The following is a 27,743-nucleotide window of genomic DNA, read 5'->3' as shown; positions in this document are numbered from 1 at the left end:
CTTTGTAATAGCCATATTTTAATTCTATTTGGATCTGCTGGGAAGGGATGTAGACAAATTGATTCAGCCTGATCTCTCTTTTCCTGTCTTGCTTAGACAATGTTTTATAACACACAAAGGCATTTTTTTTACCTGAAAAAAATAAAATAGTACAATTTTATTAAAAATGAAATTAGTCGGGTATAGTACAATTTTATTAAAAATGAAATTGGTTGGGTATAAAATTGTATACTATTAGATATTCTAAGTTGCCTTTGATAACCAAATTAAATTTGATATTATAATATTTAAATTATTAATATTTCGTTAGCTAATATTGATAATTTAAGATGCTCAAAATATGATTTTTATTCAATTTATGTAATAATGAGATGACCAAGAGTGCATAATTTTATTACAAAACACATAGCGAAACTTTATATAATTGATGTGTATGACACTTAAATATTTAATAAATATATATTTAATAAAATTTGTATTACTTACCAGTTATCGGTCTAATGGATACAAACCAATAACTTTGTCTACTATGAGCTGTTAAAAGTAAAAATAAAAAAAATTCTAATGTAATTATATATAATATATCTATATTTAAATTAAAATAAATTTAATTTATATTAAATTTTGTTTTATATTTAATCAAAATGTATATATTAAATTTTGCTTCCTACTTATGAAATTTCGGTATAAATGATACCAACCAATAATGTAATCCGCTATGAGCTGTTAATAGAAAAAAAATATTTCGAATATATATATATATATTTTTTTTTTTTATATATCTTTATAAATATTATGTTTGTTTAATACTTACCAATATTTGTTCTAAATGATACAAACCAATTTTTTAATCCTCACGTGAGCTGTTAAAAATAAATAAAATTAATTAAATTAACATATACATTTTTATTATAAAAATAAATAAATATATTTTCTTAATAAAATAAATAAAAACATTTTTAACACTTACCATTTATTGGTCTAAATCATCCAAATCCAGGGCTTTTTTTCTGTGGGAAAGCACTGGAACGGCGTTCCGCCACCTTTTGACTTCGCAGCCTGCCATGCTCCAACATGGCAGGCTGCGATGTATCAGCGGGGAGGGACTGGGAGGAGGAGCTGGGGGCCGGTGCGTTCACTGTGCTCCGGCCCCACCGCTCCAGTACAGTTATAAAATGTGTAATTCAATTAATAATGATTCATGCTGCCCCCTCTGTAGTATAACATTAAATTATATCCTACTCACAGGGCTACTGTTATATCGTAATGCAGGCCGGCCGGGCAGACGAGCGGCAGCGTGATTGACGTCACGTGCCTGCCCGGCCTACTTTATAAATGTCACGCTGCCGCTCGTCTGCCCGGCCGGCCTGCATTACGATATAACAGTAGCTCCTGCTGTTCAGAAAAACTCCTGACTGCTCACGTGCAGGTTTCACTGACGTGTAAAACTAGCCTAATGGTGCAACAATTGTTTTTGGAGAGTCTACATGCAGAACCAGTACACGGCAGCATGTGTTGATATATACAAAAAATACTGGTACCCCATAGTGCCCCCCATATTGTGACAGTATATAGGGACGCCATAGTGCTCCCCTTTTCTCCATAGTGACCCCAATATTGTGCCAGTGTATAGCCTAACAGAGGACTGGCCAAGGCAGACGCCTCTCTCATGCTCCTCCGCACCAATACAGATGAATATTGAGATGAGCGCTTCCACAATGGAGGCGCTTATCTCCACCCCTGCTGCCTGTGGACAGAACGGGCCCCCCTCTGGTTATGCTTGAACGATATAAAAAATATTCAAACAATAACGATATTAAGGTATTTATCCTGATAAATACCCATTTTAAATAAAATTTTATAAAAAGATACATTATACCGTATTGGGGGGCAGCAAAAATTAGACGTTAAACCATTTGGGGCCAGCCACAAACAGCTATTATATACTGTATGGGGGCTGCTGCAAGGAGATATTATATACTGTATGGGGGAAGCCGTAAGTAGATGTTATATACTGTATGGGGCAGCCAGGAGACGTTATATACTGTATGGGACAGACAGAAGGAGACGTTATACCATATGGGGCCAGCCACAAGGAGACGTTATACCGTATGGGGGCCAGCCACAAGGAGACATTATATACTGTATGGGGGAAGCCGTAAGTAGATGTTATATACTGTATGGGGCAGACCGAAGGAGACGTTATACCATATGGGGCCAGCCACAAGCAGACGTTATATCGTATTGGAGCCAGCCACAAGGAGACGTTATACAGTATGGGGGCCAGCCACAAGGAGAGGTTATACCCTATGGGGGGCAGCCACAAGGAGACGTTATACTGTATGGGGGCCAGGCACAAGGAGACGTTATACCGTATGGGGGGAAGCCACAAGGAGACATTATACCGTATGGGGGGCATCCATAAGAAGACATTATATACTGTATGGGGGAAGTCGTAAATAGATGTTATATACTGTATGGGGCAGCCAGGAGACGTTATATACTGTATGGGGCAGACAGAAGGAGACGTTATACCATATGGGGCCAGCCACAAGGAGACATTATACCGTATGGGGGGCAGCTGTAAGGAGACATTATATACGGTATGTGGGGCATCCACAAGAAGACGTTATACCAGATAGGGGCCAGTCACAAGGAAAGGTTATACTGTATGGGGCCTACCCTACACGGTGTCCGTATAAAGGAGTCATCGGTGTGTACAGTTTATACCCTGCCCACTGTCAGTATACAGCGGGAGGTCTGCAGTGTGTGCATAGTATACAGGTTGGGTGGGGGAGTCAGCAGTGTGTGCTCAGGATACAGGGTGGGGTCAGAAGTGTGTGCCCAGTATATAGGGTGGAGGGTGTATTTTAGTGAGCTGGCAGAGGCTATGTCCTGTGGCCATGTGATAAGGACTTCATAGGATAACCCCTTCTATTACACGGCCCCATTGACTTCTATGGGCTGACATAGGCCCTTGTAGCTGCAGTGCGAACAGCACATTTGACATGCATTCCTTAAACATTGCCACAACACCTTGAAAGCAATAAATATCATACTGATCCAGCTGCTTGTGCGTCCAGGAGTACAGCTGCAGCAAAATTATCCACCATATCCAGCCCGCGCTTACCTTCGTCCTGTCGGAGAGGGGTTCTCATCATTGTGTGCCCCGTATACGGAGCTGCATCCCCGGCAGGCACACGTGCAGCACTCACTCCATGGCTGGCCGCGGCTCCTCATCGCTCCTCTCCTGCCGCTCCGAGGTGAGGATATACTAGCCAACCATGCCAGTTCCGTTTGAAGGGACACAGGCAGCACAGCCAAACCTCCACCAGCCTGGCCAGCTGCTGCCTGACGTGCCGCTCCACCTGTTTTGCCTGGATGACCTGCAGACTACGGCCTCCTGCTGCAGGCTGATCTTGCGTCCTGCCATGAGCGCTCACAGGGCTCCGGTCTCCGCTCCCTCCTCCGGCCTGTACTCCACAGGAGTTATACCGGAGGATGAAAAATTGTCCCACGTCTACTCCAGGCCAGCCGCAGAGGTAACTTTGCACACCGGCAGCCCCCTGTTCTTGCCCGGACAATGCGGCTTACAGACGGGGTGACAAATATGCCAGGCGGAAGGCTGCGGGATTGGAAAGGTAAGAAAATTTGAAAATATGCGGGACATGATTAAATATAGATAGTTAATACCTGTGAAATTGTGCACAATCGTAGTGAGTGGATCCTCTGAGGTAGGAATTCTAGCGCTGGATCTAGTATGGCAGGGGGACAGGATTGTTCGGAACTTTCTAGGACGTTGTGGCGTGAGGGGGAGGATACATAAAACAAGCAATTTTATTGGTGGAAAGAAAAGAGAGGAGAGAGCATGCGCGAGATTTAAGAAGAAAGAACGAGATGTACTGAATAGGGGGTGGGGAATAGGCTATGACGTTCGGGTGAAATCAAAAGCATTATGCTAATGAGGATTATGGCGGGAAAGCGTTCTGGGGGCCAAATATTAGGAACGGGGGTGCTGATAAAATTATGGATGCATCCCTTTAAAGAGTATTCGAAGACAAGTTTGGAGGTACCTTTACTTTTATATGTATAAACATGGTGACAGGTTCCCTTTAAGGAATTTACCTCTGATTTGACTAAGGCTTGCAAACACTTGTAAAAGGAATGTGATTCTTCAGCCAATTAATCATTGCTGATCTCTTTACTGGATACCTTACTCTGTCTTAGCTCCGGTAACAGCAGGAAGTGCGGGCGGGCGGCGCTCACTTACTCGTGTCACGCGCCTGCTCCTCCCACTAGGCAGCGCAGGCGCGTGAAGTCGTCGTGGAGGGGGATCTGTGGATGGCACTGTTTAGGGGAGGGGGGATCTGTGGATTTCATTGTTTAGGGGAGGGGGATCTGTGGATGGCACTGTTTAGGGGGAGGGGGATCTGTAGATGGCACTGTTTAGGAGAGATCTGTGGATGTCACTGTTTAGGGGAGGGGGATCTGTGGATGTCACTGTTTAGGGGAGGGGGATCTGTGGATGGCACTGTTTAGGGGAGGGGGATCTGTGGATGGCACTGTTTAGGGGAGGGGGATCTGTGGATGGCACTGTTTAGGGGAGGGGGATCTGTGGATGGCACTGTTTAGGGGAGGGGGATCTGTGGATGGCACTGTTTAGGGGAGGGGGATCTGTGGATGGCACTGTATAGGGGAGGGGGATCTGTGGATGGCACATAGGAAGGGGTGGGGTTAAGAGAGAAAGGGGTTTGGCCTTGACAGGAAGGGGTGGTTCAAATTTATATTGGGGGGGGTGCCCGAGTTTAGTCTCGCCTAGGGCAGCACAAAACCAAGATAAACCACTGGCTTTACGCAGACACATTTCACATTTTTCCATTTAGATAACACCTTTTTAGGCTTCCCCTATAACACTAACAGACAGAAAAACAATATAAGTATATGACTCCAGCTTAACCAGTCACACTCACCCCTTCACTCAGGTACCAGGGTAGGGGTAGACCTAACATCATCTGCCACCTTGTCCTCCTCCATGGTTAGTGGACCTCTTATGGCAGGAATGAGCGTTCCAATCAGAAGCAAACGAAGTTCTACTTCATTATGGCCACCACACTTTTATGCACTGCGTTGCACTAGACGTCCCGCTCCCCTGCTGGCTTCCTGCTGCCGCTCAGGCTCACAGCGCCTCTGCCAGAATAACTCCAGCGCGTCAGCAATGCTGTCCGCCCTCGGTCTGGGGACTGCAGGTATGGGGCCTGGAAAAGGTGGAGCAAAAAAAATATATAAAAATTAAATAAAAATCGGACTTCTTTCAGATGCAGACTTCCCCTAAGAGACAGGAAACCACACTGAGGTGGAAGAGAGTCTCCGCCTTTTTATTTGTGCAGTTTTCCTGTTTCTGGGGGCGGATCCTATCTCTATGTGCTGTCCTGGGTGTATGGGGAAACAAACCCATCAAAATCTGAGCTGTAAAAGCCAAAAGGGGTCTTTACCTTCTAAACCCTGTAGTGTATCCAAACAGCAGTTTATCTCCACATTTATAGAATTTTCATACCCAGTAGAACCTGCCTAACAATTTAAAGGGTGTGTGTCAGATGACACATGCTGTGCATAGCTTCTTGGGTATTAAAATGCCATAACTGTGGAAAACTTGTAATTTGTATTTTAGTAAGCTGTAAATTAATTTCTGCAAAATACCTGTGACGTTAAAATGCTCACTCCAACCCTTGATAAATACCTTTAGGCTACTTTCACACTGCTGTTTCTGGGTCCGCCTGTGAGATCAGTTTCAAGGCTCTCACAAGCGGCGCCAAACTGATTAGTTTAACCCCAATGCATTCTGAATGGATGTGGATCCACTCAGAAGGCATCAGTTTGGCTCCGTTCCGCCTCCATTCTGCTCTGGAGGCGGACACCAAAACGCTGCTTGCATCATTTTGGTGTCCGCCTGGCGGTGCGGAGCCAAACGGATCCGTCCTGACTTACAATGTAAGTCAATGAGGACGGTCCCGTTTACATTGACACAATATTGGTGAAATTGTAAACGGATCTGTCCCCCATTGACTTTCAATGTAAAGTCAGGATGGATCCGTTTGACTTACATTTAGACTTAGACTTTTTTTGGCTAAGTTATGCAGATGGATCCGTTCTGAACGGATACCATAGTTTGCATTTATAGGTGCGGATCCGTCTGTGCAGATACCACACGGATCTGCACCTAACGCAGGTGTGAAAGTAGCCTAATTTGTGCAATTTACAAAATGTAATAGACATGTAGTGAATGTTGGTTACCATGTTTTCACTTGATAAGACACTTGACTATAAGACGCACCTAGGTTTTAGAAGAGGAATATAAGGAAAAAAAATGTTTTCATCAAAACTCAGAACACCCCCCCATATCAGACCTCAGATTAGACTCCCATCAGAGAGAAAATAAATTAACACCAGTTTGCAGATCGGGTGCTCTCCTGCACTCACCACTCCCTGGTCTTCTCTTGGCCTGTTCTGCACTGTGACCTGATTATGTACAATGCTGTACGCAGTCAGAACACATGCAGAGGGTACAGGCACCTCTTGAATACAAATGAACGCTTACATAATTAAAATGCTTGCTAGTATTCACTTTATAAGACACAGTGCCATTTTTACCCCGAAAGTAGTAATTAATAACTTTTTTATCCTTAAACCAAATAAATTCAAATTTAGAAAATTGCTGTATATTTTGAATTTTTTACAAATAAAATGAAAACAAATCAACCCAAATCTTCCACTAACATGAAGGATGATGTGTCCAAAAAAAAGGAAAACTCTCCGAACGGCTTGGATAAGTTAAAGTATTACAATTTATTACAAAATGAAGTGACACATCAGATTTGGAAAATGAGGTCATGTCAGGAAGATGAAGACTGGCTATGTACCCATTCCACAGCATGCTAACATATCTTTATAGACACTGTGTAATGGTGCAGAACCCCAAACAACCCGGCAGAGTTTAAACAATGGTGGATTTATTAAATCCACGGCAGTACAGTCCAGACCAGAAATCATATGCAGATAATCAATCCAAATAATACCTTGTGCAGGAAAACTCACAAGGGACAGTCAGACCAGGCCAAAGTCCATATGCACAGAAATAGTCAGTGTAACTTAGTACCTAGGGACGAGACATTTCCAGGGTCGGATCCAAAGTCCAACACAAGACAAACTGTTCTGCATAGAAGTTTCCCACAGGCAGTCTCTAGAGATGGATTGAGGAAGAGGTCATGCACAGGTAGTCTGAAAGAATGTGAACAGCAACATACACCTGGGTTGTCAAAACAACAGTGTGCACTGACCAGCCAGGGAGATCAGCTCTTAAAGAGAGTCTTAGACCGCTCAGATCAGGTTATAGACTCTTTAACCCTCATTACGATCATACCTTTCTCTTATGTGTCCCTCGCCCAGATAATGAAAATAACACTTTTTAAACTTATGCAAATTACCTTCTGAAGGTGCCCAGCGGCGGCGTTACTGGGCAATGTGCCCAGAAAAACACACCTCCAGCCGGCGGACGTCACGAGCGGCACCAGAGGACGGCGGGCTGGGAACTGGCCCGCACCTGCGCACTGCTCTGCCCATTATGGGCAGATGAACAGCTTTTCATATTGCACATGCGCCGGCCAACTAAAGACAGAAGGTAATTTGCATAAGTTTAAAAAGTGTTATTTTCATTATCTGGGCGAGGGACACATAAGAGAAAGGTATGATCGTAATGAGGGTTAAAGAGTCTATAACCTGATCTGAGCGGTCTAAAACGCTCAGATTAGGTGAAAGACTCCCTTTAAACACCTGCTAGCCAACCACACAGTGCCATGTGTCTACTCCTCATAGGCCATATGATTATCCTAATCCCTGATACTTGTGCGGCCTTGGCTGGTCATTGATGACTTAACCCATGCCTGCCCTCTAATCTATTAGAGTTTATATACAGGTATATTCCATGTCAGCGGCCGACGTAGTGAATAAGATGCGCGTATGTTCGGCCGCGTAACTGTTTGTGAACCTCCTCTCAAGCATGCATGCGGACGCTCAAGCGGCCCAGCATGGATACGTGATCGCATTGGCACGGACGCCGGAACCGCATACTCCCGCAAAGGAGTCGGAACCGAAGATTCCGCAGGCACATGCGTGACCTGTCCCTCTACTCCAATGGGCTCCCCCGCAGGCCGAGCCCCACGAGAATTCCTGGGGGCCCCAGTGGACCGCAAAACAGGAGAGCGTCTTACACACTGGCAATGGTCTTAGCAGGTTTTACCAATTTGTTGTAGGGCAGTTTCAGTACCGACAATGATCTTAGCAGCCAAGAATTTGCATTGCAAAAATGTGGAAAAACTGGTATTCATTAAAATCACTTATAACTTCTGTTTCTACTGAACTTTAGTCCAACAACATTAGAGTGAGTGGGAGGCACAATGCGACTCTCTGCTAAATTCTATACACGCGCAGTTCGCGTAAGATAGGAATATTGTATTGTAAAAGACAAAGAAAGACCAGTACTCATGTACTTGCTGGTGGATCTTCAGTAATGTATTACTTACAGTATAATAGCCCCTCCGTAACACATTGTCTCTACCTGAAATGTGTCATGAAGTGACTTTTACCCTCTATGCAGTCATTTACTAAAGAGTCACCAGTAAGTACAAAAGACTCTCTTTATTTAGTCTATTGCAATTGGGAACGGACATGCGGACATGGAATGCACACAGTCATTTTGTTTGTTATGAGCAGCGGCTGCCCCATGTGACCAACTCCCTCTGAGGGCGATGTCTAAGCACACTCCTTGTTCTTCACACGATACAGTACCTCTGATGGTGAGGAGAGACTTTCCCGAGTGGAGTACAAGGAGCTACTCTGAGCGAAATTGGAACCATAGTGTGAACCCACTGGACTGACCTCCAGATGACACAATACACCCAGTGGAGGCTGGGAGGCCAGAGGCTGATCAGACGGAAGCGTAGTCAGAAGTCAGAGCAGGGAAATAAAACGTAGATCAGGGTTAGGGCAGGCAGCAATCAGGCAAGTCCGTAAAACATAATCCGAAGTCCGGTACATAGAATGACAACAATCAACAGAACACCTTAGCTCAAACAGGAAACTAGACAAGCTAGGAACCTAAGAGTTACTCAGGTGCCTTCCTGGGGCAGAAAGCTCCCATACTTCCTGCAACCCAGGCATAGGCACGGGAGAAAGAGGACGTGTACAGGCTGCCTCACACGGGAGGAAAGACATGCCCATGCAAGCCCTAACAAACAGTAGAGGACTCAAGCAGGAAGTAAGCTCTGGCAAGAGTTAAGCAACCTGCTGCCCGCTCTTGTCAGCACGGCGCATGGCAGCAGGAGGGAAAGAGATGCCGGCACCCATGCCCTTGGGTAGGGTCTACATGTTGGTATGGACCGCTGGGCTAACATTTTTTTTTTTTTGTGAACCAATTGAAGGGAATGGTTCCACATACAGGCCACAAGAAAACCCCAAAATGGAACGGACCAAAAATATCTTTGTGTGCATAAGCCCTTATTATGGCGTATGGGTCTGCCTCACTTTTCATGCATTGTCTTAAGTGACCTGGAGCCAATGCACACTGCTGAGCTCTGATTATCATACAAGTGAATCATCATGCTAATGTTCCAGTTTGTAATACACATCAAGCCGCCGTCCCCGCTTGTGTGATCATCAGGTAAATGCAGATCATGGTCACAATTACACTTGAACAATCCCATTAGTGCTTGGTGTTTTCTGTATAATAGCGACCATCAGTCAGCCATAATAATATGGTTGTACGCAGAAAAAAACTCTTGGCAAATCATAGTGACCTGTCAGAAGTTTGGATTGGTGGGGGGTCAGGGTGTCAAGACCCCTATCAGTCGCTAAACAAGGAGGCAGAAGTCTTTCCGCTCTATATTATCTACTTTTATATTGATGACATATCATCAAAATTAGATTGGCGTGGGTCCAACACCTGGCACCCGCGCCGATCAGCTGAATGAAGAGACGGAGCATGCAGTGTGCCCATGCCGTTTCCCGTCATACTCTGTATCACAATCCAGCGGGTGTGAAACCACTATGCCACGTGTACTACCTCCTCTAAGGGCGTTGTCTAAGTGAACCCCTCGTTCTTCGCAATACCCCTGATCGTGGGGATAGACTTTCCATGAGGGGAACACAAGGTCGCTACCTCTTGAGCAGGATTGGCACACAAAGCAACTAGTCCAGACGGACCAGGAGGTACAGATGTCAGTCAGCAGGCTAAATCATAACCAGGAGCAACAATACAAGACCGAAGAATGAGGCATAGGCGAAGTCAAAAACGAAATAGTGCAACACGCCAGACCTGCAGGGTATAGACGAAGTGAGGTCACGGTTATGGGCAATCGAGGGTACTCACTGTATTGGAGAACCCTGGGCAGGCGCGTGGCAGTGAAGGAGAGGTAGACACGGTTCCTCTGGGGCACACTCTGTAGATAGGGACCAGGCCTGATGGTGGATGAGGTGCCCTGGATGTTACAGGTATTTTGTGTGCCTGGGGCAAGGTCCCTGTGGTATTCGTGACGCCAGTGCCTTTGGACGGTGGCACGCCGGTTGGTGGTTGGAATGATGGAGGTACACAAGTATATAGTGAACCAAACGTAACTTTACTGAACAATCCAAGTTTGTACAGCAGGTAGTAGTACAGTCTTTCAATCACAGTTCCACAAGTAGGCTTATTCACAATTTGGCAGGTAATAGTCATGCAAGATACGCAGAGGGTAAATTCACAAGCACTCAGCAGCAGGTTGTACCTTTCCTCAGAATCAATGTACACTGTCCTTTCTAGAACTCCTGCTCTGGCTTTATATCCCAAGGCCCGGATGCCTAAAGGGTGGCTTAAATCCTTGGTTACTATCTTCCTCAGGTATTAGATTCTTGCTGCACTTTTTAGTGTAATCTGCCCATCAGGGTTGCTTAGCTTACCCTGGATCGCCTTCTCCTGTAAGGTGGATAACTGTGGGTTTCTCCCAGGAGGTTGGGTCCTGCAACTGGGGTGTCTTCAGAGCTAACTTAAGGCTCTCTTGTTCTCAGGCAGGCTGGAGCTTCTCACTAGCCTCCTGGACATCACTAGCAGCCAGGGCTATCCAGCTGCATGTCAGGAGCAGGCTTCTTAACCTCTGTCTTCTCAGACTCCTGACTCTGCACTCTAACACTCCCTGTCTGGGCCTGGACATTTATACTAGGGGCTCCCTATCTCCCTCTAGTGTCTGGGATGTCTAACTACACCCAACTAGGCCTGCTGTTGCATCATACAGGGGTACATTGCATGTAAAAACACATTAAAACATACATTAAATGCAGAATTAAATATGACATTTCTGTTCCTTGTGAGTAGGAGTAACGCGCACACCAATTGACCCTTGTGTAGTGCCCACCCCTACCTAGTGGGACACTGCAATAGGTCAGGGCAGGCGGCACAGGTCAGGCAATTCGGGTTGGCAACAGGAGAGTCAAGACAAGCAGGCAGGGATAAAATAGGTAGCAGAGTCGAGAAACACAAGCACGAGTCAGGTACACAGGAACACAAGCAGAGATATCAAACACCTTTGCAGGACACTAGGTCCTTGACACTCATCTGGAAAGGGGACTGAGCCACTTATATACGTGCAGGAGGGCTAGGATTGGTCAGTGAGGTCACATGATCTAACCCATAAAGCACAGGAAGTGACGCACGCCAGCCCTTAACCACCTCCCGACCGCCTAACGCACAGATGCGTCCGGGAGGTGGTTGATTTGTTCCTCCTGGACGCATCGGCGCGTCATCTCGCGAGACGCGAGATTTCGTCACAGCCGGCCCGCGCATGCGCATCGCGGGCCGGCATTTCGTAGCAAAGTATTTCGTAAGCAACCTGCCGGCCACGATCATTGGCTGGCAGGTTGCTGATTTTTAAAAAAACCAATCAGCAGCCATTTAACCCATCATATTAGTAAATATGATGGGGTTATATGGCTGCTGTGCTCCTCTGCTCCTTCCTTTGGTCGGTTGGTTCCAGCAGAGGAGCAGAGGAGCACACATCACTGTGAGTACCCACTACACCACACTTAGCCCCCAGATCACCCCTATTAACCCTTTGATCACCCCTTCTTGCCCCTGTCAATCACTAGTGAAAGGAAAAAAGTGATCAGTGCAAACTGTCACTTTTTTTTTTCACTGGTATTGACCGTTAGGTTTTAGGTATAGTTTAGGCCCCTTTGTTAGGTAGTTTAGGGATCAGTTAGCGCCCAGCCCACCGCAACGCAGTCCGTTATTCGCTGATTAGCGTATCGCTAATCAGCATTTGTACTTTTATAGTATCTGGAAGTGATCAAAACTGATCACGGTCCGATCTATAATTGTATTAGTGTCACTTTAGTTCTCCCTCCACCCAAAACGCAGTGTTCGCCCGATCAGGCCTGATCGGTCGCCCACACGTGCGTTCGCCCACGCCCGCCCCACCGCAGTGACAAAAAAAAAATATTTTTTTTTGATCGCTGCACATTCACTTTACACGCACTGCGGCGATAAAAAAATCAGTTTTGATATTTTTTATCAACCGCAGCGGCCTCCGGTACTTCGCTAGCCTCCCATTTGTAAGACAGGCTTGCTTTTTTTTTCTTAGGAAGTCGCAGGGAATACCCCTAAATTTAGTTGCCCACATGTCAAACAGGGGGTATTCTTCTGAAGAGGCCTACAGGCTTCTGACCCAGTCGGATGAGGAGTGGGAACCCTCATCTGATGAATCTAGCGGGTCAGAATACGAACCTGTAGAAAGCAGTGGCTCTCTGACCCAAAGTTTGGACGAGGAGGCTGAGGTCCCTGATAGCACCAGGCGTACCCGGCCCCGTGTCGCTAGACCGCAGGTTGCGCAGGATCCGCTTCAAGAGCAGCAGAGTGGGGCTGGTGCTGTCGGATTACGTGGTGAGGCATACACCAGCAGCCCAGCCCTTCCTGGACCTAGTACCAGCACTGCCGTAGAACATGGTGAAGTAGCGAGCACCAGAAGGGCAGTTGAAGCTGGTACGGTGGCACGTGCAGTAGTGACCCCGTCGCAGCCACCGCAAAGACGTGCCTGTAGAGCCCCTAGAATCCCAGAGGTGCTGGCAAACCCTGATTGGCAGTCCCCAACTTCAGCCGCACCTGTAGTTCCCCCTTTCACCGCCCAGTCTGGAGTTCGGGTTGAGACAGCTCAGATCGGTTCGGCCCTGGGATTTTTTGAGCTGTTCTTGACTGCGGAGCTCTTAGACTTAGTTGTGGCAGAGACAAACCGGTATGCCACACAATTTATAACCGCTAACCCGGGAAGCTTTTATGCCCAGCCTTTCCGGTGGAAACCAGTCAAAGTTTCCGAAATTAAAACTTTTTTGGGCCTCCTCCTCAACATGGGTCTAACTAAAAAGCATGAATTGCGGTCATATTGGTCCACGAACCCAATTCATCACATGCCCATGTTCTCTGCTGCTATGTTCAGGACACGATTTGAGACTATCCTGCGTTTCCTGCACTTTAGTGATAACAGCACCTCCCGTCCCAGAGGTCACCCTGCTTTTGACCGGCTCCACAAAATTCGGCCCCTCATAGACCATTTCAACCAGAAATTTGCAGATATGTATACCCCAGAGCAAAACATCTGCGTAGACGAATCCCTTATACATTTTACCAGGCGCCTTGGCTTCAAACAATACATCCCAAGCAAGCGCGCCCGGTATGGGGTCAAATTGTATAAGCTCTGTGAAAGGGCCACAGGCTATACCCACAAATTTCGTGTCTATGAGGGAAAAGATCAGACCCTGGAGCCGGTCGGTTGCCCTGACTACCTGGGGAGCAGTGGGAAGATAGTCTGGGACTTGGTGTCACCCTTATTCGGCAAGGGGTACCATCTTTATGTGGATAATTTTTACACAAGTGTGGCCCTCTTTAGGCATTTGTTTCTAGAACGGATTGGCGCCTGTGGTACCGCGCGAACTAGTCGCGCGGGCTTCCCCCAACGGCTCGTTAGCACCCGTCTTGCAAGGGGGCAGAGGGCCGCACTGTGTAACGAAGAACTGCTCGCGGTGAAATGGAGAGACAAGCGTGACGTTTACATGCTCTCCTCCATTCACGCAGACACGACAATACAAATTGAGCGAGCAACCCGTGTCATTGAAAAGCCCCTCTCAGTCCACGACTATAACCTTCACATGGGAGGGGTGGACTTCAATGACCAGATGTTGTCTCCGTATTTAGTTTCCAGCAGAACCAGACACTGGTATAAGAAGGTGTCTGTATATTTAATTCAATTGGCTCTGTATAATAGTTTTGTTCTCTACAGTAAGGCTGGGAGAACTGGATCCTTCCTCAAATTTCAGGAAGAGATCATCGAGAACCTCCTGTACCCAGGAGGTTCCGTGGCCCCATCCACCAGTGTAGTTAGCCGTCTACACGAGCGACATTTCCCCAATGTCGTTGCTAGTACCTCAACCCACCCGTCACCCCGAAAAAGATGTTGTGTCTGTAGCAGGAGTGGAATAAGGTGTGACACCCGCTATTTCTGTCCTGACTGTCCTGACCACCCTGCCCTATGCTTAGGGGAGTGTTTCCGGAAGTACCACACAAAGGTACACCTAGCATAGGGATCATCTCACCAGGACAGGCACACAGGGCTATTAGGGCCCATTCACTCACTGCTGCTGCAAACGTCTCCTTTCACCTGGGACAAAGTGCATAACGCACTTCGCCACATCTTTGGGCGATTTGCGCTTTGCACATTGACCCATGGGGAAGGAAAGGTTTGTTCTATAAAGGTAAAAAACAAAACAAAACAAAAAAAAAACCAGTAAGCAAACACGTTAATGTTTAGTTCAAAAAGTTAAAGTTTACATGTTCTGTTCCAAAGTTAATAAAATTATTGCGTTGTGGCCTGTTTTTTTTTTTTTTTTTTACCTTCCAGGTGGACCAACTGATCTACTAGCTGCAGCACTGATGTGCATTCTGACAGAAGCATTGCGCTGCTGTCAGATTACACGCAAGTCGGTGTATGCGGCGCTGCAAGACGAGATTTTCTCCTCTGCAGTAACAGATACGTTTGCCAAGGCATACGAGCTGAGGAGGAGGCGGCGTTCCTATGCTTTGGCAAACACTTTGTACATATATATAAAAATCCCGGCAATGATTTATTCAGCCACATCGATTGATGTGAATGGAGAAATCTGGTTTGCCAGGGCATACGAGCTAAGTGGGTATGGATGTTGGGCGGAGTTCCTATGTCCTGGCAGACGCCTTTCCCCCCCTTTTTTTTTTTGGCAGAGATTTTTTCATCCACATTGATCGATGCGAATGAAGAAATCTGTGCCGTTCATTTTTTTCTTTCAGCCCAGAGGCTGAACGGAAAAAAAAATCTCATTACCTGTATGCTCAATATAAGGAGAATAGCAGAAACTCCTAATGCTGGCCATACATGTAATGATTGCGGAGACCCTCAAATGCCAGGGCAGTACAAACACCCCACAACTGACCCCATTTTGGAAAGAAGACACCCCAAGGTATTTGCTTAGGGGCATATTGAGTCCATGAAAGATTTAAATTTTTGTCCTAAGTTAGCGGAAAGTGAGAAAAAACTAAAAAAAATCAATTTCCGCTAACTTATGGGAAAAAAAAAAATTCTATGAACTTTCCAGGCCCCTCATTGGATACCTTGGGGTGTCTTCTTTCCAAAGTGGGGTCACATGTGGGGTATTTATACTGCCCTGGCTTTTTAGGGGCCCTAAAGCGTGAGAAGAAGTCTGGGATCCAAATGTCTAAAAATGCCCTCCTAAAAGGAATTTGGGCACCTTTGCGCATCTAGGCTGCAAAAAAGTGTCAGACATCTGGTATCGCCGTACTCAGGAGAAGTTGGGGAATGTGTTTTGGGGTGTCATTTTACATATACCCATGCTGGGTGAGATAAACATCTTGGTCAAATGCCAACTTTGTATAAAAAAATTTGAAAAGTTGTCTTTTGCCAGGATATTTCTCTCACCCAGCATGGGTATATGTAAAATGACACCCCAAAACACATTCCCCAACTTCTCCTGAGTACGGCGATACCAGATGTGTGACACTTTTTTGCAGCCAAGGTGGGCAAAGGGGCACATATTCCAAAGTGTACCTTTCGGATTTCGCAGGCCATTTTTTACACATTTTGATTGCAAAGTACTTCTCACACATTTGGGCCCCTAAATTGCCAGGGCAGTATAACTACGCCACAAGTGACCCCATTTTGGAAAGAAGACACCCCAAGGTATTCCGTGAGGGGCATGGCGAGTTCCTAGAATTTTTTATTTTTTGTTGCAAGTTAGTGGAATATGAGACTTTGTAAGGAAAAAAGAGAAAAAAAATCATCATTTTCCACTAACTTGTGACAAAAAATAAATAAAAATCTAGGAACTCGCTGTGCCCCTCACGGCATACCTTGGGGTGTCTTCTTTCCAAAATGGGGTCACTTGTGGGGTAGTTATACTGCCCTGGCAATTTAGGGGCCCAAATGTGTGAGAAGTACTTTGCAATCAAAATGTGTAAAAAATGGCCTGCAAAATCCGAAAGGTGCACTTTGGAATATGTGACCCTTTGCCCACCTTGGCAGCAAAAAAGTGTGACACATCTGGTATCGCCGTACTCAGGAGAAGTTGGGGAATGTGTTTTGGGTGTCATTTTACATATACCCATGCTGGGTGAGAAAAATATCTTGGTCAAATGCCAACTTTGTATAAAAAAATGGGAAAAGTTGTCTTTTGCCAAGATATTTCTCTCACCCAGCATGGGTATATGTAAAATGACACCCCAAAACACATTCCCCAACTTCTCCTGAGTACGGCGATACCAGATGTGTGACACTTTTTTGATGCCAAGGTGGGCAAAGGGGCACATATTCCAAAGTGCACCTTTCGGATTTCACCGGTCATTTTTTACAGATTTTGATTGCAAAGTACTTCTCACACATATGGGCCCCTAAATTGCCAGGGCAGTATAACTACGCCACAAGTGACCCCATTTTGGAAAGAAGAAACCCCAAGGTATTCCGTGAGGGGCATGGCGAGTTCCTAGAATTTTTTATTTTTTGTCGCAAGTTAGTGGAATATGAGACTTTGTAAGGAAAAAAGAGAAAAAAAAAAAAATCATCATTTTCCGCTAACTTGTGACAAAAAAAAAAAAAATTCTAGGAACTCGCAGTGCCCCTCACGGAATACCTTGGGGTGTCTTCTTTCCAAAATGGGGTCACTTGTGGCGTAGTTATACTGCCCTGGCAATTTAGGGGCCCAAATGTGTGAGAAGTACCTTGCAATCAAAATGTGTAAAAAATGGCCTGCGAAACCCGAAAGGTGCACTTTGGAATATGTGCCCCTTTGCCCACCTTGGCAGCAAAAAAGTGTGACACATCTGGTATCGCCGTACTCAGGAGAAGTTGGGGAATGTGTTTTGGGGTGTCATTTTACATATACCCATGCTGGGTGAGAAAAATATCTTGGTCAAATGCCAACTTTGTATAAAAAAATGGGAAAAGTTGTCTTTTGCCAAGATATTTCTCTCACCCAGCATGGGTATATGTAAAATGACACCCCAAAACACATTCCCCAACTTCTCCTGAGTACGGCGATACCAGATGTGTGACACTTTTTTGATGCCAAGGTGGGCAAAGGGGCACATATTCCAAAGTGCACCTTTCGGATTTCACCGGTCATTTTTTACACATTTTGATTGCAAAGTACTTCTCACACATATGGGCCCCTAAATTGCCAGGGCAGTATAACTACGCCACAAGTGACCCCATTTTGGAAAGAAGACACCCCAAGGTATTCCGTGAGGGGCACTGCGAGTTCCTAGAATTTCATTTTTTTTGTCTCAAGTTAGCGGAAAATGATGATTTTTTTTTTTCTCTTTTTTCCTTACAAAGTCTCATATTCCACTAACTTGCGACAAAAAATAAAAAATTCTAGGAACTCGCCATGCCCCTCACGGAATACCTTGGGGTGTCTTCTTTCCAAAATGGGGTCCCTTGTGGCGTAGTTATACTGCCCTGGCAATTTAGGGGCCCAAATGTGTGAGAAGTACCTTGCAATCAAAATGTGTAAAAAATGGCCTGCGAAACCCGAAAGGTGCACTTTGGAATATGTGCCCCTTTGCCCACCTTGGCAGCAAAAACGTGTGACACATCTGGTATCGCCGTACTCAGGAGAAGTTGGGGGATGTGTTTTGGGGTGTCATTTTACATATACCCATGCTGGGTGAGAAAAATATCTTGGTCAAATGCCAACTTTGTATAAAAAAAATGGGAAAAGTTGTCTTTTGCCAAGATATTTCTCTCACCCAGCATGGGTATATGTAAAATGACACCCCAAAACACATTCCCCAACTTCTCCTGAGTACGGCGATACCAGATGTGTGACACTTTTTTGATGCCAAGGTGGGCAAAGGGGCACATATTCCAAAGTGCACCTTTCGGATTTCACCGGTCATTTTTTACACATTTTGATTGCAAAGTACTTCTCACACATATGGGCCCCTAAATTGCCAGGGCAGTATAACTACGCCACAAGTGACCCCATTTTGGAAAGAAGACACCCCAAGGTATTCCGTGAGGGGCACTGCGAGTTCCTAGAATTTCATTTTTTTTGTCACAAGTTAGCGGAAAATGATGATTTTTTTTTTTTCTCTTTTTTCCTTACAAAGTCTCATATTCCACTAACTTGCGACAAAAAATAAAAAATTCTAGGAACTCGCCATGCCCCTCACGGAATACCTTGGGGTGTCTTCTTTCCAAAATGGGGTCCCTTGTGGCGTAGTTATACTGCCCTGGCAATTTAGGGGCCCAAATGTGTGAGAAGTACCTTGCAATCAAAATTTGTAAAAAATGGCCTGCGAAACCCGAAAGGTGCACTTTGGAATATGTGCCCCTTTGCCCACCTTGGCAGCAAAAACGTGTGACACATCTGGTATCGCCGTACTCAGGAGAAGTTGGGGGATGTGTTTTGGGGTGTCATTTTACATATACCCATGCTGGGTGAGAAAAATATCTTGGTCAAATGCCAACTTTGTATAAAAAAAATGGGAAAAGTTGTCTTTTGCCAAGATATTTCTCTCACCCAGCATGGGTATATGTAAAATGACACCCCAAAACACATTCCCCAACTTCTCCTGAGTACGGCGATACCAGATGTGTGACACTTTTTTGATGCCAAGGTGGGCAAAGGGGCACATATTCCAAAGTGCACCTTTCGGATTTCACCGGTCATTTTTTACACATTTTGATTGCAAAGTACTTCTCACACATATGGGCCCCTAAATTGCCAGGGCAGTATAACTACGCCACAGGTGACCCCATTTTGGAAAGAAGACACCCCAAGGTATTCTGTGAGGGGCATGGTGAGTTCCTATAATTTTTTATTTTTTGTTGCAAGTTAGTGGAATATGAGACTTTGTAAGAAAAAAATAAAAATAAAAAATCATCATCATTTTCCGCTAACTTGTGACAAAAAATAAAAAGTTCTATGAACTCACTATGCCCATCAGCGAATACCTTAGGGTGTCTACTTTCCGAAATGGGGTCATTTGTGGGGTTTTTCTACTGTTTGGGCATTGTAGAACCTCAGGAATCATGACAGGTGCTCAGAAAATCAGAGCTGTTTCAAAAAGCGGAAATTCACATTTTTGTACCATAGTTTGTAAACGCTATAACTTTTACCCAAACCATTTTTTTTTTTTTGCCCAAACATTTTTTTTTTATCAAAGACATGTAGAACAATAAATTTGGTGAAAAATGTATATATGGATGTCGGATTTTTTTGCAAAATTTTACAGCTAAAAGTGAAAAATGTCATTTTTTTGCAAAAAAATCATTACATTTTGATTAATAACAAAAAAAGTAAAAATGTCAGCAGCAATAAAATACCACCAAATGAAAGCTCTATTAGTGAGAAGAAAAGGAGGTAAAATTCATTTGGGTGGTAAGTTGCATGACCGAGCGATAAACGGTGAAAGGAGTGTAGTGCCGAAGTGTAAAAAGTGCTCTGGTCATGAAGGGGGTTTCAGCTAGCGGGGCTGAAAAGGTTAAAGGGGTTGTTCGTGATAATTTTTTTTTGTGTACTCACTATTAACAGCTGAATCAAGGTCCCCCCATATGTTTTTAGGTATTTTTTAAATTTCTACATGGCCCTGTCGGTTCCCCACGCACTATTTACATCTATGTTTATTTCAGCCTAACTTCCTGCTGCACTGCAGTTCCCAGCGCAGCACGGCATCACCTGACAATTTAGGGCACACAATGCATTTATACTTAACCTACTGGAGTTTACACTCCCACACATTTTTTCTTTTCCACGATCATTTCTACCACGAGCTCAGGGGGGCGGCTATAGGGAGCCCTTGTGCCCCCACGTATGCTAATCTTTTCCTGAGCTGGTATCACGATCGGCGTGACTATCACATACGTGACACAGAGGGAGGGAAAGAGGAAGGCCCTGCCCAAGTGAGAGGGAAGGTGGTGACCCCTGACTCACCTTGCGGCTGGCACCTGGCTGCCCTGACGTCCCTAGACGGGTTCCTCACCCGTACGCCGATCACGTGCCTAAAACCCTGGCTTTCCCTAAGATGAGCCCTAGATAGTGAACAGGGCGGTGGGAACACTAGTCCGCACCACTAGCTCTAAAGGAAAACACCAAGGGGAGGACAGACAATACAGACTAAACATATAATCCCAGGTGGGCGACAACAGGAGACAACAAAAAGCCCAACAGGGATCCGGAGGGTAGCACTCTGGAACAACAACCAGGATTCACAGCTCCAGTGGGTCAGTATAGAAGTCCAGGCTGGAAGCTCTATAACTGGCAACTAGAGAAGTGTGAGAGGAAAATATAAGGAGGTTGGGAGTGGCAGACAAGAAACAGCTGAGGAGGAGAAGCTACGGATCCCTGAGTGAGACAAAAGGATTGCAAGGCAAACACAGAAAACAATCACTAAGAAACAACGTGATCTTTAGACATAGAGCGCGCAGCCACCCGCTGCGACTTCCTGACCCCGGGTATAACGGAGTCAGACGTGGCTCTTGACACCCTCGTGACAGTACCCCCCCTTTCACGAGGGGCCTCCGGACACTCAGGACCAGGTCTCTCAGGATGAGAGGCATGGAAAGCCTGAATTAACCTGTTGGCGTTTACCTCTGACGCTGGAACCCACATTCTTTCCTCGGGACCGTAACCCCTCCAATGCACCAGATACTGAAGAGAGCGGCGGACCCGACGAGAATCAACAATTCTGGATATTTGAAACTCCAGATTACCATCCACAATAACAGGAGGAGGTGGCAGCGGTGATGGTTCTAGAGGTGGAACATACTTCTTGAGTAACGACTTATGGAAGACGTTATGGATCTTAAAAGTCTGAGGTAGCTCCAGGCGAAAAGCCACAGGGTTAATGACGGCTACTATTTTATAAGGACCAATGAACCTAGGGCCCAGTTTCCAAGAGGGAACCTTCAACTTAATATTCCTAGTAGACAACCACACATAGTCATTCACTCCTAGGTCCGGACCTGGCGACCGTTTCTTATCGGCCATGCATTTATATTTACCACTCATATTTTTCAAGTTAGCTTGCACCTTCTGCCATACCGATGAAAGAGATGAAGAAAACCGTTCCTCTTCGGGAACCCCAGAAGACCCCCCCTCTTTGAAAGTACAAAATTGGGGATGAAAACCGTATGCACCAAGAAATGGTGACTTGCCAGTGGATTCCTGACAGCGATTATTTATGGCAAACTCGGCTAACGGTAAATATGATGACCACACCTCTTGGTTTTCAGACACAAAACACCTTAAATATGTTTCTAGGTTTTGGTTGGTACGCTCAGTCTGTCCATTCGACTGAGGATGGAAAGCTGAGGAAAAGGACAAGTGTACCCCCAAACGGGAACAAAAAGCTTTCCAAAACTTAGAAATAAACTGGGTTCCCCGATCCGAAACCACATCGGAAGGGACCCCGTGAAGCTTCACGATTTCACTGATAAACACCTGAGCAAGAGTCTTAGCATTAGGAAGTGCGGGTAGCGCAATAAAGTGTACCATTTTGCTAAACCTGTCTACTACTACCAAGATAACTGTTTTACCCGCAGACAACGGTAAGTCAGTGATGAAATCCATTGACAGATGTGTCCATGGCCTATTGGGGATGAAAAGTGGCAATAAAGACCCTGCTAGACGTGTATGAGAGACTTTCGCGCGTGCACAAGTAGAACAAGTAGACACGAAATCCATTACATCCTGACGCAACCTTGGCCACCAAAAACGACGAGACAATAGCTCCAAGGTTGCTTTACTACCCGGGTGCCCAGCAAGTGCCGAATTATGATGTTCCTTTAATAATTCAAGACGCAGGTTTAACGGTACAAACAATTTCTCTGAGGGGCAAGAGGCCGGGGCGTCCCCCTGGGCCTCTAACACCTTTCCCTCTAGAACAGAGTGTACAGCAGAGACAACCACTCCTCTTTGTAAAATAGGTACCGGATCACTAACATTACCCCCTCCAGGGAAACTACGAGATAATGCGTCTGCCTTGGTATTTTTTGCCCCAGGACGATAGGTGATTACAAAGTTAAATCTGGTAAAGAATAGCGACCACCTAGCTTGTCTAGGGGTGAGACGCTTAGCCGATTCTAGGTACAGAAGGTTTTTGTGATCCGTAATCACCGTGACGGGGTGGATTGCTCCCTCTAAGAAGTGACACCACTCTTCAAACGCCAGTTTAATCGCCAACAGTTCCCTATTTCCAATGTCATAGTTCTTTTCTGCTGTAGATAACTTTTTGGAAAAGAAAGCGCAAGGACGCCATTTGCCAGGAGACGGACCCTGAGACAATACAGCCCCCACTCCCACCTCTGACGCATCTACTTCAACAATAAAAGGCTGGGAGACATCAGGTTGAATTAGAACAGGTGCCAAAGTAAATCTCTCTTTTAGAGAGGAAAATGCAATTTTAGCGGCGTCAGACCATTTAGAAAAATCAGTCCCCTTCCTAGTCATGTCAGTAAGGGGTTTAACGATCACTGAATAATTTTTAATGAACTTTCTATAGAAATTTGCGAAACCCAAAAACCGTTGTAGAGCTTTAAGGTTCTCAGGAAGATCCCAATCTAAAATTGCCTGGACCTTCCTAGGATCCATACGGAAACCTGAAGCAGATAATAGATATCCCAGGAACTGTATTTCCTGAACGGCGAAGACACATTTTTCAATTTTCGCATATAATTTATTCGTCCGTAGGACCTGCAGTACTTGCCTGACATGTACTTCATGTGTTTTCAGATCAGCCGAATAAATTAAGATATCATCTAGGTATATGACTACAAACCTGCCGATGAGATGACTAAAAATATCATTAACGAAATGTTGGAAGACAGCAGGGGCATTGGTCAGACCGAAAGGCATGACTAAATTTTCATAATGCCCCTCAGGGGTGTTAAAAGCTGTCTTCCACTCATCCCCTTCCTTGATATGAATTAGATTGTAGGCCCCCCTAAGATCAAGTTTGGAGAACCACCTAGCACCCGCAATCTGATTAAAAAGGTCAGGAATGAGAGGAAGAGGGTATGGGTCTCGGATGGTTATCCGGTTTAGCTCACGGAAATCTAGGCAAGGACGCAGGCCCCCATCTTTCTTTTTAACAAAGAAAAACCCTGCAGCCACGGGTGAAGAAGAGGGTCTGATGTGTCCCTTAGCCAGACTCTCGGAGATATAATCTTTCATGGCTTGTCTCTCGGGACCCGAAAGATTATACAACCTGGACTTGGGTAATTTTGCGCCGGGAATCAGGTTAACCGGGCAATCATAAGGACGATGAGGTGGTAGCTTCTGACAACCCTTTTCAGAAAAAACGTCCTCAAAGTCCGAAATAAATGTAGGTAGGGAAGCTATGGAGGCGATTAAGCAATTGTTATTTAAGCAATTCTCTCTGCAATGCTCACTCCACTCCAATATCTCCCTGGCCTGCCAATCCACCACTGGATTGTGCGCTACCAACCAGGGAAGACCCAATACCACAGGAGAGGGAAGGCCCTCCAGAACGTAACATGAAAGACACTCATTATGGTGGTCCCCTACCCGAAGGTGTAAGTTATGGACAATGTGAGTGAGGTTTCTCTGAGACAGAGGAGCAGAATCAATAGCGAATACGGGAATAGGTCTCTGCAGCGTACAGAGAAACAAACCCATAGTGCGGGCAAAATGGGCATCTATCAAATTTACCCCTGCTCCACTGTCTAGAAAAAAAGAAATAGACTCCGTCTTAACACCAAAAACAATAACCGCTGGCAACACAAATTGAGATGTTCGTATGGAGGAAACGTATACCCCCCGGCTGACATCCTCCGCACAGCCTGGGGTTAGTAGTTTTCCGACGGTCTTTTGTTTTTGAGAAAGGAGGGACAGACATTAATGAAATGACCCCTCCCCCCACAGAAAAAACAAGCCCCCCACCTACGGCGAACCTCAGGAGGACGGACCTGACGAGAAGTTCCTCCTAGCTGCATAGGCTCATCTAAATCAGTACAGACTAACTGCTGCTTGGGAGAGGTTACCAATTGCTCAGGAATTTTCGATCTCTCCCTAAGACGTCTATCTATTCTGATAGAGAGGGACATAACAGCATCAAGGGAAAGGGGGGTCTCATACAGCGCCAGCGCATCCTTAACCCTTTCAGATAACCCAGAGCAGAACTGACTCCTGAGAGCCGGGTCGTTCCACTGAGTATCCGTAGCCCACCTACGGAACTCTGAGCAATATTCCTCTGCTGGCCGATCTCCCTGTAGGAGTCTCCGTAACTTCGACTCAGCCAGGGCGACTCGGTCAGGGTCATCATATATGAGACCCAAAGCCCCAAAAAATCCCTCCACTGACCGGAGAGCCTGGGAACCAGGGGGTAACGAGAACGCCCAGGATTGCGGGTCCCCCTGAAGCAGGGAAATAACAATCCCCACCCGCTGTTCTTCATTACCTGAGGAGTAAGGGCGCAGCTTAAAATATAATTTGCAGGCCTCACGGAACGTCACAAATTTGTCCCTTCCCCCAGAAAATCTGTCAGGAAGAACAACCTTGGGTTCTGTAACAACCTGGTTACCCATAGCAACCGCTGGGCTTGCGGTCTGCTGCATTTGCTGCTGTTGTTGGAGGACAGACGCCTTCAATCCTGCCACCTCCAAAGACAGGCCTTGAAGCTGTTTTGCCAAAGCAGCAATAGGATCCATATTGGATTCTAAGTAGAGAGAAAAAAAATTATTATTTTTTTCTCCCAAAAAATAAGGGCCAGTTATAATATCACGATCGGCGTGACTATCACATACGTGACACAGAGGGAGGGAAAGAGGAAGGCCCTGCCCAAGTGAGAGGGAAGGTGGTGACCCCTGACTCACCTTGCGGCTGGCACCTGGCTGCCCTGACGTCCCTAGACGGGTTCCTCACCCGTACGCCGATCACGTGCCTAAAACCCTGGCTTTCCCTAAGATGAGCCCTAGATAGTGAACAGGGCGGTGGGAACACTAGTCCGCACCACTAGCTCTAAAGGAAAACACCAAGGGGAGGACAGACAATACAAACTAAACATATAATCCCAGGTGGGCGACAACAGGAGACAACAAAAAGCCCAACAGGGATCCGGAGGGTAGCACTCTGGAACAACAACCAGGATTCACAGCTCCAGTGGGTCAGTATAGAAGTCCAGGCAGGAAGCTCTATAACTGGCAACTAGAGAAGTGTGAGAGGAGAATATAAGGAGGTTGGGAGTGGCAGACAAGAAACAGCTGAGGAGGAGAAGCTACGGATCCCTGAGTGAGACAAAAGGATTGCAAGGCAAACACAGAAAACAATCACTAAGAAACAACGTGATCTTTAGACATAGAGTGCGCAGCCACCCGCTGCGACTTCCTGACCCCGGGTATAACGGAGTCAGACGTGGCTCTTGACACCCTCGTGACAGCTGGTGGGATGACACTATTGTATTCCCTGGCCATCAGGAATGGTGGATGGAGAAGATAATTTTTTGGTCACGCTATATCTATGACATATTTGTCATGTGGGACGGTACCACTGATGAGTTTGCGAACTTCGTAGGGACGTTGAACATTAACTAGATAGGACTGAGGTTTACGTATGAGACTCAGAGGGATAGTATCGCATTCTTGGATGCCAGGATCTCTAAACAAGAGGACAGACTTGTGTCATGCCCCACTCTGACCATGTGCGGAGGTCAGCCAGGATAGCAGCACGAGTTTAGTGATTGCTTTGGAGCCGTGCTGGATCCGCCTCTCTCAGGTGCACTGGGTGGGGTCTTTAGGTTAAATAGCACACTGCCCAGTGCCCTGAGCGGATTATACTGTTCATTCTGTCTGGGAAGTTTGGAGAGAAGGTTGCTGTCTGTTCCTGCTCTCAGAGATAAGTGTCATTGCTTGTTCGGTTGTTTGTGTCTTCTTGTCCATCCAGGTTCTGTGCGAGCAGACTGCTCCTATCGCCCCACTTCACCATCTTAGGGAGTTCAGGGTTTTTGTTAGCCCAGGCTGGAGGACACTAGTACACCTACCTTCAAGGTCTACTGTGGGCTGAGCAGTGCAGGGAAAGAGGTCAGGGATAAGCTAGGAGGTGACCCTTCCCATGTCTCTCGTACAGAGACTGGTTGGGGTGTTGTCTTTGAAACTGGGTGTACGTCCGCCGTGACATTATAATCCGCCCGACTGTGACGGCCATTGCTCAGCGCTTTTGTGATGGCGTCAATTGATGCACTGGTTGACTGCATGCAGGGTTTATCCCTAGAGGTTGCGGATCTGCGTAGTTTGGTCACACAGTGTCAGAAGGTGCTGGCAACAGGTACAGGTCAAATTGTTGGGGAGCCTAAAGTCGCTCTTCCTGAGAAATTTGCAGGGGGTACTGATGATTTTTTTTGCTTCAAAGAATCATTTAAGTTGTACTTTAGATTGTGCCCATTTTCTTCAGGTAATGAAGATAAGAGGGTGGGTATCATCATGTCTTTGCTTAAAGGGGACGCGCAATCCTGGGCTTTTTCTCTGCCCCTCCGGTCGGTGGAGGAATTTTTTAAAGCCCTGGGATTGATTTACGATGACCCAGAAAATTACGTAACTTACTACAGGGTAAACATACTGCTGAGGTTTACTGCACAGAGTTTAGGAGGTGGGCTACTGAGTCGAGGTGGATCGACCCCGCGTTACGTAGTCGGTTTTGTCAGGGCTTATCTGAAAGGTTGAAAGATGCCCTGGCTTTTCATGAATACCCAGATACTTTGGAGAATGCAATGTCTTTGGCTATACGCTTGGATAGACGTATCAGAGAGCGGTGTAAGGGTCCCTCGGTGCAGGGGATTCCTCCCGCGTGTGGTTTTGTTTCACCAGCTGCCCAGTGTGATATTGCTTGTTACTCTGGGGTAGGGGAGGAACCCATGCAGTTAGGTCAGATTTCTGGCCATTCTGATAGTAGAGACTTTCGAAAAGTGCACAATCTATGTTTCTATTGTGGGAAGAAGGGTCATTTTATTTTTTCTTGTCCTTATGTTAAACCACAGGTAGAAGAGAAAAAGAAAAAAAAACTCCCCTCACACTTGGTTGTATGAATGGTGTGGTGGAGCAGACGAGTATGCAAGCTCCCTGCAGTTCCCGTTTTCTCCTTTCAGTTATGGTGGCGCTAGAGTCTAGAAATGT

General features: G+C 45.9%; 1 long non-coding RNA gene across 1 annotated transcript in view; it reads right to left on the bottom strand.

Moving 5' to 3' along the window:
• Positions 1-2,702: 2,702 nt before the first annotated feature.
• LOC122928247 overlaps positions 2,703-27,743 on the bottom strand; it is a 32,782-nt gene continuing 7,741 nt past the window's right edge. Inside the window, exons 2-3 of the long non-coding RNA XR_006387866.1 lie at positions 4,971-5,255; positions 2,703-3,625 (exon numbers count right to left, since the gene is read on the bottom strand). This is a non-coding gene — a long non-coding RNA (uncharacterized LOC122928247). The remainder of the gene's footprint in view (positions 3,626-4,970; positions 5,256-27,743) is intronic.

This window comes from Bufo gargarizans, chromosome 2 (genome assembly GCF_014858855.1).
Source record: "Bufo gargarizans isolate SCDJY-AF-19 chromosome 2, ASM1485885v1, whole genome shotgun sequence".
Taxonomy (NCBI): Eukaryota; Metazoa; Chordata; class Amphibia; order Anura; family Bufonidae; genus Bufo; species Bufo gargarizans.
The sequence above is the reverse complement of the archived record's forward strand: the minus strand, read 5'-3'. Positions and strand labels throughout refer to the sequence as shown.